This window comes from Cheilinus undulatus, linkage group 4 (genome assembly GCF_018320785.1).
Source record: "Cheilinus undulatus linkage group 4, ASM1832078v1, whole genome shotgun sequence".
Taxonomy (NCBI): domain Eukaryota; kingdom Metazoa; phylum Chordata; class Actinopteri; order Labriformes; family Labridae; genus Cheilinus; species Cheilinus undulatus.
Genome location: NC_054868.1, coordinates 26409798 through 26431544, shown reverse-complemented (window position 1 = coordinate 26431544; position 21747 = coordinate 26409798). Strand labels below are relative to the sequence as shown.

Genomic DNA, 21747 nt, shown 5'->3' with positions numbered 1-21747 from the left:
AAATGATGTGCTTCTCAAGGTCTAAGATAATAGTTCAGGATGGTATTCAGATTTTTACGTTAAAAAGTTAGGTACGAAATTTTGTTGAAACTAAGGATTTGCATTTCAAAAAATATAACCATTCAAAGCTTACTGGTATACCAGAATAAAGGACATTCCCATTTACTCACAGATGGACCAGGATGTACAAATCTGAGTTTTCCAGATCGATGGGGGAACATCAAGTTCATTTTAATTTAGGAAACAGTCTAGTTTTACTTGACTAGTAGACTATTATTTGAGTTCAGGGATGTGAGGTTAGTTTCTTAGCATCTTTATTGTCTGTAATGCTGCAGTTATCTCACCTTCACCACTACATACTTCTTCTATTGTTATTTAATGATACTTACAACGTTTTGGATGCGTTGCACCCACAGTAGTACGGTGGCAGAATCACATTTAAACCAGGATGAGATAATAGGCCTGGGTAAGCTTCCTTTTTACATCAATGACTTTTTGATTATTCAAAAATCATTACCTATCCCTACTCCAAACATTTAAATATGTTTAGCTAAATGAACCTGTCTTTAAATCAGAGAGAAAGTTGGTTTGTCCTCTTTATAGAATAAGTGAATATTGCTGAATCCTTCCTGAATAGCCTTCATACATGCACGCATCTTTGTGGTGGCAAACACAGGGCTGACATTCAGATACCAGACATGTTCACAACCACAGCTGTTGGCAATTTAGAGTCCCCAGTTAGCTTAAAAAGCATAGCTTTGGACTGTGGGAGGAAGCTGGACTACTTTGGGAAAATGCAGGCATGCACTGGGAGAACATCTGTCTAACAGGGAATTCAACCAGGAACCTTCTTGCTGAAAGGCAACAACAATAACCACTGCACCACTGTGTGTCCTGCCTTAACACATAATCTATCTTCATTATCTCCACTAACTCCTAGGGTAAAGACTCATATGACAAGTGCATGCCCACATTTCACTGCTGAATGTTGTGGATTTTTTGCTTGTTGTTTGCTCTTTGGGTTAAACTTATCATGCTGCTGTCTGTTCAAAGACTCCCGTACATGGGAGATAGTATCTCCTGTTACAGAGAAGGGTAAATTAAACAAATACAATTTCTGCCCCCATGAAATCTGATCTTTTTAAATAGAAAAGCAACTCTCACCTTAGTGTCTTTGTTACTTTTCTGTGCTGCTTTATTTAGTCATAAGACAATGTTTTGAGTTTTGTATGCAGTGACTGTCTTATCAAGCTTAGCTCTGTAATGTGAGTCTTTGTGAGTCTCTGTGTGTTTTTGAGTGTGTTCTGCTCCAAAGTAGTCCACACTTTAAGCTGTTGGTAGCAGCTTGATGTTTTGGGCCTCCTGCAGAAGGAGAAGACGTCTCCTGCTGAGTGTAAGCATTAGACAAACCAGTGATGACAGAGTCATTTGCTGCAACAGGACAAAGTCAGATCCACTCTTTTCTTTCACAGACTTTCTGATATCACAGTACTGGACTGCAATCATATCAGTGCAGGAAGAGGTTTTAATACTAGTCAAAACAGCAATACAAGTTTGTAAATGATGTCTAGGTAGCAAAGCATTGTATCAAAGCTTTGCTGTCATTGTGCTTTTGTTCTGATTCCACAATCACGCAAAAATAGTGTCCAAATGTGAAGAATGAGGTATTTTACCACAGAAAGCTTTCTTACAGCATTTGAGTTACAGTGAATAGATTAATTACTCGCTACATTTGACTATGGTAAATAGATGAAATGAGTTATTACTACAGTAAGTAGATTAATTTGTGTGAATGTGCATATGAGGTGAGAATTTTACCACAGTGAGCTTTCTTACTGTATTTAAGATACAGTAAACAGTGGGAGACAGTGCAGGATATTTGACATCAAACAGGACTATGGATATCAACAAATTAAAGAGCCTTTTGTTTAGTTTTTCATTAAACTTACATCTTCTAAGTGTATATTAGAAATAACAGAAGATGTTGAGTGTTTTCACAATGTTGTAACAACCGCTGACACTTTGCAGCTAAATTATAAAATTCCTAACTTTTGGCAATCAGCACCAAAGTAATGAGTTGGCTGAACTAATTCATAATATTTTAATTAGTTCATAGACCCACAATCCCAGTTAAAGCATCATATAAACTGTAACGCAGCTGTCCACCTCTAGTAGCCCCTGTAGCTGTGCAGGACTACAGCCATGCTGCCCCAGTGCTCTTAGTCTGGGGTAAACAAAGGTGAACTAACGTCATGGACAGCATCATGTAGGAACAGCTCAGTTTAGCATTTTTTTGATCTAGAAAACAGAGATAAAGTTGTTCAGATGCTGTCTCAGGTTGTAGTCGGATTTAACCTAAGTGATGGTTGATGATATTCAGCACAGGAATATGGACGTTAACCTGCAAAAATGATCAAAGGCCAGTCAGTGTTAGCATAAGCTACATTCTGCAAATCAACTTTGCACTATTATGGAGCTAATTTTTCTACCAGTACAGTGTGAAGTTGGTTTGCAGAATGTGCTTACTTGACTTCAGACAAATCGGCTAAACACTCAAACCCTAAAAACACTTAAATTTATACAAAGAAATAAGTCAAATACATTTCTATTATCAGAATTAGAAAAAAGAATTGTAACTTATGATAAATTAACCCATATCTCATGTCTTTATGAAAACTGAGATATCTTAAGAACAAAATCGAAGCGTGAACAAAATATTGTGATATAAATTGTAAATAAAGTTTTAACACCCCAGTTCAAACTTTATAAGAGGTTTGTCACACGACCAAATATTTGACCTTTAACACAAGTTAAATCAACCTCTATGAATACCCATCTTGCCACGAAAATAGAAGTTCTGCATACCATTAATGTGTAATTTCATGTTTTTTAAATTACCAATAAGTGCTGAAAAGTCCTGCACACAGTCTAAATTTCAGCAATATGATTGAAAATTCCTTAATGTATCTGTGTGATTTAGACAGTGCTCCCTTTTATCCTCCAGGCAGATTTTGGTAAAAATCTCCATTAGAGTGCCTGACTCTGTGGTGAGGAATGAGGATAACGCTGTCCCTGCAGTAAAGCGGCTGACTCACCTCAATTCTTTCAGCTCCGGACCACCGCCGCTAATTCATCCTATTCAAAGCCAGCTTACACTAACAGAGCAGTCTGGGAGATAACGGGGGAAGCCACAGGCATTTTAACCCCTCCTAACCCAAGCCATCAAAACCACTTTGCAACAATCACTTCCCCTGTGGCAGCACATCCAGCTTCTTTTGGACAAACCGGTCATTCTTTATTCACTGATGTTTATTCTTTTTACTCAAAGAGAATATAAGGAAATAACTTCACTGTACCTTTTACTGGTCTTAAGCCTATCGCTATCTGAAGAGCGCTGCATGTACCCACTCCATTTCACGCAGTGCTGAGTCCAGCCAGACCCGCCACTCTTTGGCTGTTACCATGGAGACGCCAGTCGAGCCAAAACAAAAGCAGAACACAAACTAAGTAGCCTCAGACAAGAGGCCCTGGCAGAGCGCTGACAGCCAAATCTGGCTTGGCAAGCACCAGCACCCCCCAACACCCCCCCGCCCTCTCATCTCTTACTGGAGGAGTTCATTCCCAAGCAAATATTGACTCAGACAAACAAATGAATCGACGTGACTAATCGAGATGAAAGCAGAAGAATTCATTAGCCTCTCTGAAGAGTGTGGGTCCTGTGAGGGTGTTTTCCCCTCGCTTTGATGGCTGCTGAGCTTTGTGATGGCTGATGCCAGATCCTCTAATTCTACCAGAGAAAAAAGCGGCCGCATTGTTGATCTGTATTTGGAATTCTGGGAAAAGCAGGGAGGAATCTCACGCTAAAGGAGAGATTTAAAGCTGTAAAAATGAAACCACACATAAGACTGATCAATTACCTCATGGAGCCTTTCCAAAATGCACTGATGCAAAATTTCCACTTAGAGGTAACCTTAACGGAAGGAGTGTTATCAGTAAAAAAAACTTTGTCTCTGAAGCACATATTTATCTTTCAGATAGCCCCTTTAACTACAACTACAATTGAGACTGCTGCAATATTAAAACAGGGTATCTCATTGGATCTGCAAAAGGTCTCTGTCTGTTTTTTAAAACCTTTTATCCTTCTGCAAAATCTGCCACACTGGCATATTAATGCCAAAGCCTCTGTAAAACCCAGAGAAAACACACAAACACCCACATAGTCAACCACAATCTGCTGTCACAGAACGGACAAGATTGAAGCTGTGATGTCCCATATTTCTAAACTGTTCCCTTATTGACTTTTCAATGCAAGACCCACGATAAATTGTGATTAATTACAAAAACTCTGAGATTAATTGCAACTGTTTTTTAAATCATGCTTTCACAATTCTCCTATCTTATAAAGAAATCAAACTGAAGTAAATGTTTGAATAAATAACAAATGATCTACTGTATTCAGACAATATACGCCCATGGTATAAGCTTGGACATCGCACTGTGTGTTGTACGGCATGCTGTGTTTGGTACAGACAGTTATTTGTGTGGTACAATGATTAAGCTGTTATTATAATTATAACATGTAGAGATGATGCAAGGTGTGAAACTCATGAAGGAAAAGAGAAGATGATACAGTGATGCTGACAGGCATTTGTCCTGTGTCTTTTACACATGCACTGGCTATGACATTCAGCAACCTGAAGCATTTAATAAGACTACATATTGATAATAAATACACACCAATCAAAGAGAAACACATTATGGCCACAAGCAGCGACTGAGACAGAGCTGTTTGAATAGTCCATTTTGTTTAGGAAGGTTCCTCACTGAGTGAAACAACCTGGAAGTATTTCAGTGCAGCCATTATAACGTATATATACATTTCAGACAGACCCAAAGAGACCAAATAGATCTGAGATGAACAGGATTCAACAGGTCATGGGAGCACCTTCATCCCTTAAAATGTGTTCTCAAGGTCTGTTAAAATGTCTCATTTCCACAGTGGATCAACTTTTACTGACATCACTGGATCATTGTGTGAATAATGGAGCTTTATGTCTTTCTAGAATGTGAAATAATACACTCATGCATGAAATTAAGAAAGTGTAATGATCAAGTGTCCTTTAGCTCAATGATTAATTGGAAAATACAAATAAAATACAATATAATAAATAAAGTGTTAGCACCCAAAATTTCTTAGTCCCAAAACCTAAATTTTGGCATTTTATTGAATTATTTAACTTTCCTTTTTTTACTTTAATAAATGTAAATTACCATCAGAATTTATCATACTTTGTAAAATATATTTTCTTTAGAGAACCTGTTAATATTTGTCATATACAAGCAGTTAATTTAAAAGACACATCTTGGCGCGCCGGTAGTCAAGTAGTTAAGGCGCATGCCATATACGCAGGCAACCCGGGTTCGAATCCGGCCCGTGGCACTATTTCTTGCATGTCTCTCCCCTGTTTCCAACTCTATCCACTGTCCTATCAAATAAAGGCAAAAAGGCCAAAAATAAATCTTAAAAAAAAAAAAAAAAAACACATCTTCTTTTCTCATGTGTCTAGTATTTCTCTTGAAAAAGCAAAAGTGATAGATTAAAAAAATTAAATATTTCTTATTAGATTACTCAATTAATCGACAGAAGAATTGATAGAATGCTCTATTACAAAAGAAAAGATTACTGCAGCCCTTGAAACTATTAAGCCAGGTGAAACACATATGATACGTGCAAAAAACTAGTGAGCGACAGGCTATACATGCTAGCAGAGGCATATTTATACAAAGTCTGATAATATTACAATACCTTGTCATTCAAAAAAGTTTTGTTTTCTCACAATGTCTTTGGAAATAAAAGTTCTGTTTTTTAACAAATGTATGCTGTCTATGGAGGGGGGGGGCACTTTGTATGACAACACTGCAGTTGCACTCAGGGACCTTCAGTGGGCGCGAAACCACACAAAAATGAATTCTGACATTTATTTTTTAGTTGCTTTAAGGCAAGCAGGGTTTAAAATTTGCTTCAAGCATATATTTTAATGTTTGTTGTCCTAAGCTTTGCATCACGGTTGTGCTGTTAAAGTCAGTCATCAGTCCCTTACTAATGAATGCATATTGCTTATGAGTTGTCTGTTTTCTGTTCACCTCTCATCTACACCCCTGCCCTGAAACAAGATGCATTCATGACCGCTAAATCTTTACTAATTTTATCTATCTGGTGTAACAGAATACAAACTTGATTTTTGTAAAATAATTTTAAGTTCATATTTGTTTAAATATTTAAAAGTATCCTTGCATCCTTGTCTGTTGAAGTGTTAACTTCCACTGTTCTCTCATTGTTTGCTGTACTTGAAACTCACTGACCTGCTCTTGAGTGACGTAAGTATTTTCTTTTCAGTTCTGGCCCTGGAGGACAATAATGTACAATGAAGAACAGGTCAGACTGCATCCTAATAACCAGGTCTGCATGCACCAGGAAGACATGACTATATAAGGAAGACAAGCAGGTTAAGGGTGTGTCATAAGGAAAGCAGCACAATGAGCCTGCTGGACAAACTCTATTTACCTGAACATACCAAGACCAACAAAGCCCCAGCAAAACCAGTTCTCAACACCAAACACTGATCACACAGAAAATAAAGAAGACAGAAAATGTTACAGAAATTTTTCATTTGACTATATCTATAATAGCCACCAGCTATCTTTGATTTATCTCACTATTAATTACTGTAAAACTGCATGTGGCAATTTATTCATGAATCCACAGAGTTAATTTCACTCCTTCCACCTGTAATACCTTATCAGATAACCTGCTGTGTATATCCTACAGGGATAGTAATAAGCAGATAAGGCTGCAGTTCAGGAAATACAACACAAAGAAACTGGGAAAGGTGTGTTCATAACTTGTACCATTTAGTGTGAAAATACCAGAGAAACCAAATATCATAATAGATGACTCTCTGTCCCCGAGCTGTCTTAGCGTTGAATCTACAAGAAATGTTCCAAATGTTTTTATTCTCAACAAATGAAATGGAAAATACCCCAAAATGTGTTTTGTTGATAAAGATGATAGAAACGCTAATTGATGTGTGCTTTAGAGAAGTGCTGCACAATATGTTAATTATGTGCGATTGCAGTTATACTGGACAGTATTGTGATTTGTGACTGTTTGTTACGGTTTACATACATGTCATACATGTATGGTATCATGAGCCTTCTTGCTCGGTTATCATGGAAAATGCAGAGAAAATATCAAGAAGGGTGAAAAATAAAAAACAAAACATTACATTTATATAGTACTGCTTTCAAAAACTATTAATATTTTTCCCTAAATAAAAGTAGTTTCTTTCCTTTAAAAAAAAAAAATAGGGTACTTCAACAAAGTGCAATAGTGGCACTATTGTAACTTAAAGGCCTTTCTGCTAGCCTTAGTAAACCTTTCAAGTACGGCTCAATACAAAATAATTGCAACCTTTTATGCAGATACATGATTGCACAGCCTTTCACCACATTTGCAATTATTTCAATTTTACAGCACTACTAAAGTGCTCCATCATTCATAAAAAATAGTACAGACCTACATTTGCCTTTATCATAACATACAAGGGTACTGGGGATATCACACATCCATAAAATACTCACTAACATGCTACATCTGCAGTTAAAAGTAATGCCAAACCTATGCACCACGCATACCTCTGCTTAGTGAAAATTACAGGACCCAGCTGTTAGGAACCCTTCTTTAGAACCTATGTCCATGTTTTCCTGGCATTTATTTCAAACAGATCATTTTCAGTGTATGTAGAATTTTTTGATGACACTTGCAGCATAAAGATCCATTTAGAGCTGTTAAGTACTAACTTTCCTCTGTTCCCATTCATTCCTTATGGCTGTTCCCCAATTCCCGAGCCCCAACCCACATTCTGGATAGCATGATTGCCATCACTGTAGCTGATAGTGAACTGCATTGCTTGGATTTTGAAAAGAAAACATTTAGATGTTGGTCACAGTCTGTTCTGATTTCGTGCATTAGTGTGAGAAGTAAGGTTGTGCACAATGCGGACCACAGTGTGAGCACATAAATCTCAAGTCTGGTTGGGATAAACGTTTCCATCTCTCAGCAAATGCTGACACCAGACCCCCACTTTTAAATAGCTGGATGCATTCAGTCCAAGCAGAGGCACAGAAAAAAAACCTATCCCCCTGGAGATGAAAATTTATCATCAGAGGGAGAGATATCAGAAGCAGAAGGGGAGAAATCCCCAATGCGCCCCCTGGAAATTCACACTCTGTTAAAAGAAGAAAATGTTCACTTCTTTGGTCAACTTTCATTCAGACTTTAGGATCTTACAGTTTTATGTTATGAGACCCCATCGCAGTAATGACTGCTTGTCAATGTCTTATTTTCCCCCTGATTGATCCACACAAAGGCCCAAGAGACAAGCGACTCTACCACTGACAGCCATTCTGGCTTTTATCAGCCTGACACGAGTCATTCATCTCTATTGTAAACATCACCTTTAGTCATTGGGCTCAGGGCTGTGAGAAACAGACAAGGGAAGTCTAGCAGAACTCCAAGCAGTTCATCAAATTTGTTAACTACAACCAAATCATAAAAAACAGCCTTGACCTCTTTAGTCAACAATCAGTTCTCTTTTCTAAATACCCAAATTTAAAGCAGCTATCTGATCTGCAGCATAACCTGGAAACACAAATTCAGATTCAATCATCTTGTAATATGAGCGCCGTAAGAAACAGTGAGGGATACCTGAAGTCTTTGAAAAAGCTATACCCTTCTGCCAATTAAAGGATACAGAATTTCCTTCACCTCTTTTAATATAGCGTTTATAGAAAGAAAAGATGAGACATTTATGAATGTGAAGGTCATTAAATTCCCTTTTTCTGTGCAGAGTTCAGTCTGAAAGGGTTACTATATAATTCTCAGAATCTAAGGCGTGAATGCTTCAGCATTTACAATACAAGTCCAACTTCCATTAACTTCCCATAGTCCTCAATTCACCCTAATCCTAAAAGAGAAACCTCTCCACCAACTCCTCTCATCATGCTTTCCCTGCTCTCCTCTCTCTGCTCTCTCTCTCTCTCTGTATAGGCTGAATTTTATCTTTCAGATGTTCTTGAGCTATTTAAAGCGGGACATCTTTTGAAACATTCATGTATTTAATTAAACGATTCTGAAGAAATGTCGTGAATTTTTCATTCATGTAGTGCGATCCATTAAAAGCCTTTCACTGAGAATGTCCACCTGCTCACTGGTGAAAGCGTTTCTGACCCACCAGGAGTAACTAGTCACCTGCGTGTGTGTGTGTGTTTGTGTAATGGCAAAAAAAAAAAAAAAGCCTGATAAAGTGGAGAGAAAAATACATTCCTGACTTGAGAGAGGAGCACTTCTGAGTAAGATGGAGAGCTTAGACAAAAAGAGCAAGCAAGGGCATATCTGCACTTTTTAAACATGCAAGAGAAGGATTTAAAAGATCATACTGAGAACTTTCTATTCACTGTCACACAAACGGTGCACCTGTAGGATGTGAAGGAGCAGCAGAGGACGGGAGGTGGATGAAAGGAGCATCTGCTGCCATCTACTAGGCGTGAATCAATCTCTGGGCTAATGTTGCTGCCACTTAGGGATCTCCTGTGTGCGTCTCTGTCTCTCTGTCTATGTGCAACTGTTTTGCCCCCTGAGAGGACATATTTAATTTTTCATAACCTCCCGTAGTATGGCATTTCAATCACAGCACTCCTCTGTAGGAAGGCTCCACAGCTGGGTGGGGGGTCCCTATTCCAGATCCCTCTGCTCACAAACACTAGCTGCTCCAGTATTCTACATCTCTCTGCACACAAATATCATGCATGAGTTCTGACATTTCAATTGCAGAGCCAAGCAGTACTCCTTTGCTGTCAACACCTTTCATACTTCAGTAGATTTTCTCAGCTGTGTGTAGTGGTTTACGTTGAAATAAAGCTACCTAGTGCTAGTCCACATACTACAGCTGGGATGTTTTGGCATTTAACTGTTTATTTCAAAGAAAAATAAGTGACTGCATAAAAATTCACCCCTTCATTTCAATATTTGGTAGATGCACCATTAAATGAAATCACAGCACCATCTACGAGGATAGTTTGCACATCTGGACACTTTCTTTTTCTCCATTCTTCTTTGCAAAACTGCCCAAGCTCTGTCAGACTGCATGGTGATCAGTGAAGTCCAGCCTCAAATTCTCTATCAGATTGTGCTTTGACTCATCCACTCCAGAACATTCACTTTGTTATAAACCATTTCTGTGTAGCTTTCGCTGTATGCTTCAGGTCAGTGTCTTGCTGGAAAATAAATGTTCTACGAAGCCGTAGTTCTCTTGCAGACCGAATAAGATTGTCCTCAAGGATTTCCAGATATTTTAGAGCTTTCATTTTACCCTCTACCTTTACGAACCTTCCCGGGCCAGCTGCCGCGAAGCATCTCCACAGCATGATGCTGCAACCACTGTGCCTCACAGTAAGGATGGTGTGTTTGTGATAATGTGCAGTGATATCTGCCAGACATAGCGTCTTGTCTGAGGGCCAAAAAGCACTATTTTGGTCTCATCAGATAAAAGAAATTTCTTCCACTTGACCATGGAGCCACATGCCTTTTGGCCAACTCTTGTCAAGACTTGATACAAGTTTTCTTCACTGCTGGCTTTCTCGTTGCCATTCTCCTGTAATGCTTTGAGAAATGAAGAACTTGGGCAACAGTTGTATGCAGAGTCTCTCCCACAGTCACTCAGTTTGTGAGGATGGCCTGGTCTAGGTTGGATGGGATGGGTTTAACTGAACTCCAGAGAATGTTCAGTGACATAGATTTTTTTTAATCAATCCCCTGAATTATACTTTTCAATAACCTTATCTCTGAGTTGCTTGGGGTGTTCCTTTTTGTCTCCATGGTGTAATGGTAGCCAGGAATACTGATTAACCAGTGACTGATCTTCCAGACACAGGTGTCTTTACACTAGCGACACATTCACTGCACTCATGTGATCCCCATTTCACGAACTGTGAAACTACTAGAACCAGCTGGCAGGACCTCTGTTGAATCAGGTCACTTGTATTAGTTATGCAGTCACTTATTTCATATTACAATTGACATTACTTTGTAGAAATCTGTTCTCACTTTGATATTAATGAGCTTTTTTTGGTCTGTTATTTTTTTGTCAAAAAAGCCAAATTATATTGACCATGATTGACCTTTTTATCTAAGAGTTCACTTGCAATTTTCTTAATTCAAAACAAGAAAATGTCTTATTTTTTAAGTGAGTTCAGCCAAGAAGAGTATATTTCTTATTAATCCCTTCCATTGGTGGTGCACACACTCCAAGATGATCAGAATGGTTTTGGGATAGATTCCTTCCTTCCAACCAGAGTCATGATTTTACCCTTCTTAATCTGCTTGAAAGAGTTCAAGGCCATCCTGATTTTGAATCAGAAATCCTGTTGTGTGTGTGTGTGTGGGTGTGTGTGTGGGGGTGTGTGTGTGTGTGTGTGTGGTGGTGGTGGTGGGGTGGGGTGGGGGGCACCAAGCCTTAAAAGACTTTTGTTAAATCAAAAGCCTTATTTGACAGTAAGAGACTGTGAGTCTTGAAAGTTGAGACTCTGGTTATTTTTGGATGGAATCTGTAAGTGTGTGTGATTTCTGACATCTTCAGAATCAGTTAAATTTGAGAAATCTTTTGGCACGTGCCAGGCTTAACTCAGAATTCTTGCTGTCATTTCTGGGACTGCCACTGAGAAATCAGATCTCTCATCAGGCGGTCATTTATTCAGTTGCATGATGTCTCACCCTCATCACCAGCCTTTCTGCTTTCTTACTGCAGGTGCCCCGCCATTTCCCAATCACATCCCAGTCTACAGAATCATCATCCATCAATTCATCCACCATCTGGTCTCAGCAACTCATCCTCTACCAGTATGAACTCCACGGTAGGGGATTTATCCAGCTTTAAGTCATTTGTCCTTAGCACAATATCTCCACAGAGTCAAAACAACAAAGATCTTTTATCAAACTGTATCATTGTTTATTTACTATTTGTTCAATTAATATTTATGTCTTAATTAACTTGTAAGTACTTTTAACACAACCAAATGAACACCTTTGGTGGCAGTGATACAGGGGCATGTACTGATAAATAAATGTTCCTGTTCTCATATCAAAGTTAAATATTCTGGAATTATGAACCTGATATCCTAAGGCAAAGATATCCCCTCTAAAATGTCAGCAGACTTTACAATGAACAGTCGACAGTTCCCTGACTGATATTACATTTTTTCAGGCCAATACCAACTTTACAGGTTTTACAGCAGCCCTGCAAGTGAGCTGGAATGGCAAATGATATTTTTAATGTGACTAAAGCCATATTACCCTTGAAAAGATACTTGGAAACCCATTTTTTCCCAACACAATCAAAAATACATTTTCAACCACTTGTCTCGTTTTTCCATGAATTGTTTTCTGCTTTATCTACTCTGTCAGACTCATATTGAAGAATTAAACTCTTTATATTGATTATCTGCTAAAAAAAAAAATGAAAAAAAGTCGATCATGACCATCCTTCTTCTTCACAGGAGGAACTTGTTTTTGTCCAGCTCTTAATAGATAACTTTTAACGTCACAAACTACCAAAAACAGTCTGCCATAAATCTATGATGGTTCCTCTGCAAATGTATAAAAAATGACTTACTGCAATTTTTGTGGCTCCAGGAGGAGCTGTGTAGATCTGAAAGACTCAGTCACTTATTAGGACTGAAAAGTTTAAATTATTTCACAAAATCTGAATTTGCTGAGTCAGAAAGAAGTTAGTTCCTCCACAGACCTCTGCAGTCTGCTCCTCACTCTGCTTAAAGCTAGTGGCTTTAGGCGATCACATGTCCAGATCCCTAGCTGGGTTGCATTGTCTTGTTTGTTTTTTTTGGTAGTGGAATAAAAAGATTCTTAATTGCTCAAAGGAAGATTTTGCAGGATTGAGTTGTGACTCCATAAATATTTAGAAAACTGTTGGTGACCTTCCCACTTTCTTTTACTTTTTCATTAACTACTGCAGTGTCTGTTTAAACCACAGTAGCTCAGAGCATGTGCACATTAAGAGTAGGCCTGAAAGACCTGGGAAGATGCTCTTCTGCGACTTTCCCCCCATACTGCGATTTGAGAAAGTATTTGGCCCCTTTCTAATTCCTGATTTTTTTGCATATTTTATCATACTTAAATGTTTCGGATCATCAAACCAACAAACTGTATTTTCCAACAAACACAAGTAAATAATTACTCCATATTATAACCAACAGAATATTAGATTAAACAAGGGCTGAACATTTTTGAAAAAAATTATCTAATTGTGATGATTTTGACTTGTATTGCAAAATGGCTCTGGAATTATTGCATGATATGTAATGCATAACATCTCTGCTGCAAAAAAAAAAAAAAAAAAATGGTGTTTTGACACAAATTTCAGGTTAAAGAAATATTGCACCTGCAATTTGAAAATTGAAGCAGGCCATATTGCTATTTAATCTAATTTTCGATCAATTGATCAATTTTAAGCAAGTACATGATTGACCTCAAATTTGATACTTAATTGCCTTGGGAATTCAGTGATTCAAATATAAAGCCAATTGGAGGAACAGTTCAATGGAAAAATACTCTAATCTCAGTTAGATGATGCAGTCAAGGCAACTATTGGTCAAGTGGCTACAATTTTTTTATGGTCATGTAGAAATCATATCTACACCTACACTATATGGACAAAAATATCTGGCCGCCAGTTACCAACAGAGGCTGTCATGACATTATATTCAAATCCATGTACTTTAATATGGAGTTGGCACAGTTTTTGTGCTAACATTAATGCCAGTACATTGGAATCAGCAGAGTGTTGGCAATTTTTATGCACAAGGCACCAAACCAGGACCTGAATCGTGAAGCCTGCCTGTGTTCTGTGAAACTGTCAGGTCAATCAGAGAAGTTTATGAAATTCCCTGAAGTCTGCAGAAACAAACTGAGCGCTGTCTCACACCAGCAAGTCATGCAGGCAGCGCGTAAACTCGGAGATTTGCATAGGTTCACCGGTGCAGGCATAGTGCCATAGTTGTTATGAAGCCACGGCCAGTGGATGCGTAAAAACACAGGACGCGTGACTGTAAGCGTTACTACATTATCTTCTCTTCCCTCGTGATTTTCATGCCTCAAATCATGCATGTTACATTTTAGTAGCAGTGAAAACAAGTGCATTGTGCCACAGAAATAGCCCTTTGTGCGAAACACAGCACACCGTGCAACACACAGCGCAATGTCCAAGATTACAGCATGAGCATATGGATATAGGACTGATCTAAGCAAAGCACCAAGGAAGATCGAGGACTTTTTTGAATCAAATCATTGGATAATTAGAGGAATCGTTTCAGCCCTAAATCCCACCCGTGCAGAAGCTGAACAAGGTTTCAGTTTCAGGACAGAGGGAGACGGGAAAAGAAAGCCTATTCAGTCATTCAGCCCTCGCTTGCTGATAAATTGAGACATTACCTCAGGAAAAAGGCTTCGAAAAAGACACTTGAACTGGCCAAGTGAATAATGGATGAGGCCGTGGCAAAAAGTGAGGGCAGAAATATATGTTGGGAAATACTGTATTTGAAAAATAAAATAGTTTCTGTTTAAAGTGCCTCTTACCCCCTCTTGTGTAAATCCTATTAGAGGGGTAGGATGGCACAGGGGGATTAGCTGACCCTGTTCACTCTGTCCAAACTGTTTGGCACTGATAAAATACAGAAACTCTCAGATCATTCTTAAACTGGTATCTATGTTTTCCCTGTATGCTAAAGGAATGTTATATCTTTAAAAGGATGTGTTGTGAAGGCTTTTACAAGTTAGAAACTCTCAGTAACAAAAAGTGCTTCAGTATTTTTCACCAACATGAAAAAATCCACTTATTTCTGCACAGGTGAACTTTTGTTGAGAACGGTTTCAAAGAATAAAAATACACAAGGGAATCTGTCTCAAGCTCTACCTCTTCATCTTTTGGAATTTGTGGCATCTCAGAAATGTCACTTTTTGTTAGATGGAGTAGCTGTCTTAGTGTGTGGTGGTGACCGTGCTAGAGGTTATGCAGCTTTGATGTAACCTGTGTGTGACAGAGAGCAGGAGCCGAGCAGTGAAGGGTACAGGAGACCAGACTGCAACTGGCCGCCCAGGCTTCAAAACAGAACAGAGAAAGGACAGGAAATATTCCTCGGTTATTTTCTGATGCAGTCAAAATCATTTTTCTTCAACTTTGGATATGAAAGGTTAAGTCGTTTCAAAAAGAGTATACCTTATACTGTATACAAATCTAATAATTAAGTCTGTAGTATGACTCAAATTAAGTTGTCTGAGTTCAAAGCTGCTTTAAAATTTGATAAAAGCTCTGATTTATGTGTTAAATATTTACAAATGTTTTCGGCTATCTGCAAATATACTCCTCAGGGGCAAATAAGTTATTTAATAACTCATTAAAACTTGACATATTTATGGAACATTAATTTTTTATTTACAAGAGTGTGTAACTGTCATTCATCAACAGCACTGAGTTACTTCACTGCAGTTAGTTTAAAAGACTGATCTTTTATTTACAGTATAGCTCTTTATGGCTCTACACTCTCTGCTTCAGATAATCTATGAACACATTTAGACAGGTTAAGTGTGAGGAATCAGAGGCTACATTTAAATGTTATCTTCAGGGAAAATGCTGTTTTAAATCCATCCAGGGAGGTGGATTTGCTATCAGAGAATTAATGCAGTGATGACTGACACAGGAACAGGGGACTCCAGATCAAGGACTCATCAGCCTCGCTCTGTCACCCCACCTGTCAGCTGATTCATCTCATTCATCGACATCTGCCCTCCACCCCCTTTGAGACTCCGAGCCAAAATCACATGGAGGACTATCAAACTCGTTCTTTGAGACCCTGTCAATAACAGGGCTTGCTGGCTTTACAGCATCCACTGACCCGATTTTAAAGTCTTTGCAGTTGGCCCAGGGGGGAAGAGGGGGATCTCTCTTTCTCGCTTTCCTTCTCTCTCTCTCTTTCTCTTTGCTGTCAACTCTCGAGGGGCAGAGCGGCCGACCACTATCGGCATTTAAATGGAATAATGCATACATAATGCTTTGGCACTGGGGTTGCATTGGCAAACCTTGTGTCCCACTACTGTCCATAGGGGTAAGATGGATGAGTTTTTAAACGCACTTGCTCTTAATCCCACTCATGGAGGGCCTGGGGCTAAATGTAGCTCACTGCAGGAGCTCTCTGAGAGAAAGCTGAGAAATCTATGCCTCTCTCCAACTATACCAAGCTTGAGTTTGCTCGGGACTTTTCTCAGAAGATATTTGTTTTTGTATTTTGTTCGAGGTGTTCGAGGATAAAATAGTGAACTATAGTATGTGTGATTCTATGCAGCAGGAGCTATGCTTTGCATTGCAGTATTTAGGTTAAAAAGCCTCTTTCACTCGTAGTTCTTCCTTTTCTGACCTGCTGGAGGAGGAAAGCTGGTATTTCAACAGCATGTGAGCCATTAGGAATGACAAAAAGCTTATCCATGGAGCACTTCAAACAAAACAATCTCTTTCTCATTCCTATGATGACTACTGTCAAACCCTTTGTGCATTTGACAGAAATGAAGAATTGATGTTTTTAGATTGTTTTGAGCACAAATCTCTGACTTCGCTGTGGTCTTCGGTTTGCTGGTGAGGAATGCTGCTGATGTGTCGGCAGTGAGGCGTGAAAGAAACCAAGCAAGTTGAGCGAGGTCTCTTTGGAAGGAGGATTAACATTACTGAGCTGCCTTCATGTGTGTTCAGTCTTGTGTTATGTAATGTTACTTGTATGGAGTAGCAGGACTGGTCCAACTGCTCCTGCAGCAGGTGCACTGCGTTCAACAAGACAGTGTGACACAAATCTGCTTTTTTGGTGTTTCTTCTTGCATAGTGTGCAGTACTGTATTAATAAAGAAATAGATTTGATCAGTCATCAAATTGGTGGTGAAAATTGTTTAATTTTTCAAAATAAAAACTAGGCTCTAAACAAGCTTCCCTGAAACTTTGACTCAACATGTAATTAACTTATGTCTCTTTATGGTGACACTTATGAGACATGAAAAGTAACATCAACAGAAGTTAATTTGCAAAAGAAGACAGATATTTATAATAGATCTTATGGCGCTCAAGAATGACTGCCACTGACAATATAAATCCGTAGATATGAATAAAAGCTGTCCAGTGCCTTTAACACTCACATTACAGAATACAGCCAAGTATTTCAGCAGTGATGATAATGTTTTCCAACACACTGACTGCCGTTTTGTATCAGGATCATGTTAGAAGATCCAAGTTTCATCACATGTAATCACTTTTAGTTTCATTAAATTTTTTCCACAACATCTTCCCAGATTTTCCAGCATTTTTCTGCTAATCAGGAGTCAGAAGTTTTAAGACAACTTTGGCATTCACTTTTGTCAGGTTCAAATTTTCATGCAAAATTTGCCGAACTGCTCCTTTATGAATGGAGACCATTTCTGCTATCATTGTTATACTGAGTCATCAATCATGTTGAAGGACCTGTTCAAATTTGTTGAATGCTTTCAGAAGTTTTTGACGTGAATGGGCACCCAGAACATTTATCATCTTGCACATCCTCTCTGCCTTTATAAAATCTTTCATGTCATTTAAACACACATGCACGTTACACTGTGTTCCCCATACACCTCAGGTAGTGTGCCAAAAGATTCAGCTGCTGTTTTGTTCAATGTCACCAAAAATTAAAGTTAATGCATTGTTTAACTTTTAAGCTAATCATTTTCCGACACCTTAGCAAAAACACATGTACTTCAATCAGAAACTAGCAGCGAACTAAAGACATCACTTACTGGAAACTTACATCAGTTGTGCGTGAATACCCAAACTTTAATACATACTCAGTGCGACTGTGAACCACTTGGTTTTATCCTCATAAGTGCAGTCTTGTAATTTAATTGCCATACATCATATAACCAAAGCACTTGCATCTTCTTTGCACTATGCACCTTTGTTTCAACATGTTGGTGTTTAGATTCATGGACATTTTGGAGGCTGTAGTTGGTGTGAGGTTGCTTGTGGCTGCACTCTATAATTTGGGAAACTGCCTGGATCCAAAAAAAAAGTCGTCTAAAAGACCTTTGACACTTGTTGTTTCTGAGTCGAGCTCACAGGAATCCGAATAAATCCTTAACTTCATTCATCCACTTAACTGCTAGCATAATCACAGGGGGACTGCTCAACTCATTTATACTCAAGTCTACAATTTAAAAATGGTGCTCTTCATAGTGTCCTGTTATACAGATTAGACTTTGTGAAGACTACTGCCTCTACACATTTTAGCATGTAACACCACCTGCAAGCAAAATAGGGATTTTGTTTTGTTTGTTTTCCAAGTAACCTACGTGAAGCTGAGAGCAGAATGAGACAATGAAACACAACTCTCAGCTCATTATTTGAGAAACACATCTCCAGAGAATAAACATAACAGCAATAACAATTGAGCTCAAAATATGTTACAGTACCAGAGGACTACCAAAACAACAGCAGTGAGACAGAAAACTGCACAGGTTGTAAGGATAAAACATTTAGTCACTTCATTGTTAAGAGGGGAGAGAACTTACTGCCTCTACTTCCCAAACTTAGCCACCATTTTCCACTAGTGGAATATGCTTCCAACTCATTTCCAGTTTTAAATGTTTTGCTGCCATTCTTAGTCCAGTCTCCCTTGGAATAGAGCTCTCAGATCTCAGTGGGACAAACCTGGTTAAATAAAGCTTAAACAAATAAATTATGCAATACCCATAACCTTCAGAACTCCAACACCTAAGAGCATTTAGAGTACATCAGCACTTTAAGTCTTAGCACACTGTACAACATGAATGAAATCAATTTAAGGGAAGCATGATGGGCCTTTCATTTAAACAAAATCTGACATCCTAGAGTGAAAATGTCATGGATTTTCTTCCCTGCCTCCTAACAGCAGCATAGGAAAGCCGGCTTTATGATGCCATGATTCACTGGAAGCCTAATGAGAGCCACAGCCCTAAGCTGTTTATGTGGCATAAAGGCTGTCTCTATTAGCACTGCTTTAAGCAGAGCGGAGCTGGGCATCAAGTGGCAGCGTGGCAATAGTGTCAGCTCATAACAGTTTTTATGTCATAGACAGGAGCAGAAAATAGTCAGCTGGCAGCACGGAGAGGCCCAGACAGGAGGGCGAACCAGGGAAGCTGCTGCCAAACTCCACACAAGGCGAGGGGACAGGATACTTAGCGAATGTAATTAAACACTAGGGGTTTGTCACAGAGGCTGATGATCACAGCAGGTCTGCTTATCCGGTATTTAATGTCATAATGAGCATGCAAACACATGCGAGTTGAATCACATGATCAAATTATGCATTACAGACTATATATAACTTGAAGAGACTGATTCAAGGGTCCATAAAAACTCCTTATTCTGGTAACAGTAATAATGGAGCTTAATACCAAAAAATAACCCAAAAATTATTGCCCTGATATAATACAGTCTTTTTTCTCTTTTTTGCCAGACTCCTGGACTAAGACAACTCTTCGGATTTCTCTGGTGGAGTATTTTGTGCTAACAAATGCAAACAAAATATTGAGTGGACTAATGCATCACCAAACCTAATTTCACAGTAGTAGAGTGTGCCTGTAAGAGAAACATACCAGGCAGATCAAATGTACTTTTTCCAGGTTCATCATTTAATTTTAAACTAGTGGGAAACTGAAACATGGAAAATCAACCATCAGACAGCAAAAAAGCAGATATTTAAATACCTATAATTGCATAAAGTCAGGACAGAGGGCCAGTGGTACAGTGGTCTGTTTGAAACACGGGTTTTATTTTTAGATGGTTACAGCAACAGTCGCATGAGAGTAAAGCCAGATAATTTAGACTGCTTACCGGCTGCTGTCGTGGTCATAAACCTCATCTTATCCATGTTTACAAATGGATCAGGGGTCCAACTAATTTAAAGTTAAAATACACATCAAATGTTTTTCTCAGACCAAGAGTCTGTCTTAAAATAAGTTTTACCATGTTGATTTATGACAAAGTGTCACTTTTTCTGTTTATTTTTTCTTGTAATTAATTATTTGATATAAAGAAAATGGATGTAACATCATGGTTGACAGGTCTGTTGACAAATGAGGCTCCTTGCAGCATTTTTAACCAGATCATCAGAGTAGAGGAGAAAAGCAAGGAAAAGTGATGAAAACTAACAATAGTCATTGAATTTTCCATCAGTGTCTGCTTAAAATAGACACAAATCTGTTCTGCTATTGACTCCACTGACTGAGGAATTTCTGCCATTTTATCAAGTTCAATGGGTACTTTTGTTAGCAATAGGGGTGCAACATTATTTCTGCAGTTACACCAGACAGCTCCAATCTGAACACGTCTTGGCTCCAAATTGTGTCACAAGCACAACGTGGCAGCACAAGATGTTAATAAATCACAGCCTTACTTTTGAGCAATGTAAGAAGACACTCTGTCCATATCCTTGTAATATTGTGTTGACATATATTTATTTTAAGGCTGTCAGTAGTCACGCATTAAGCGCGATCATCTTAGTTTCATAACTAGTGCATTTTTCTTATTGCACAAATTGCATTGTTGTATTGTCCTTTCAGCACACTTTGGTCAGGGAAAGTTTGGCGATGTCTATCTGCAGCAACAGAGATATAAAATAAGCACACCACTGCTCCTTTGACTATCTCATTTTACTTTGAAAAAAAAAACCAGCTCAGTGGACAAGTCAAAAGTCAATTGCACCTTCTGATATCAAACACTGCACTTTAACTGTTCCATTACTTCTTTTTCAATCCATAACAAGCTCTTTTTTCTGTGGTAAGTTTTATGTTAATATCTCCGATCTACCTACAGTAGCATAAATGACACAATCCTGGATCAATTAATAAAGGCACAATATCTGCTCACTCTGCTCCCTTACAATGACACTATGCTGTGGAGCGTACTTATTGTTTGCCTCTTGTATATTAACTAGCTAATTTCAGACCTTCTGTGTTAATATACCCCTCTGTAGTTGTTTAGTTTGTACAGGACTTAACTGGGAACATCATTATATTGATCTAGCTCATTTTAATACATGACACAATTTAGCATGAAGTATCCTCCTTGTCACATCGACTGTTCTTTGATCAAAGCATTTTCAGACCACTTTTGGTCTGCTTGTAAATGTCCCCATGTGAACACAAACCAAACTTGAAGTTATTATACGGCAACAGAACAAAATGGTCCAAGATCCAAACCAGGAAAACAAGCTCTAGGTGTGAAAATGCTTTGAATTTATGTTAAAGCTATATCTAACTCTGTATGAGACCACATTTGAGAGAAATGTTGCCCTTCATTTCAATAACATGAACTAATACAAAAAGACAACCTTTGATGTCATTTTGTATAAAGCGGTCTGCAGTTTGACACTAGAGTCCCGATAAAAAAGTCAACAAGTCAGACATGATGTGTCTGCCCTTCATTTCCTTTCACTGCATCACCTCCATCCTGGCTCCTCTCCAAGTGCAAGAGTACAAGGTGAGCGCCCCATAAAAAGACACAAAGATAGAGAGACAGGGGAACGAAAGCCTGTTTTTTCCTTTACATCTCACACGGAAAGACTCGCTGC

At 38.6% G+C, this 21747-nt stretch overlaps 1 protein-coding gene across 1 annotated transcript in view; it reads right to left on the bottom strand.

The window, feature by feature from the left end:
• usp43a (ubiquitin specific peptidase 43a) overlaps positions 1-21747 on the bottom strand; it is a 181703-nt gene that overhangs the window by 130114 nt on the left and 29842 nt on the right. The window lies entirely within an intron of this gene.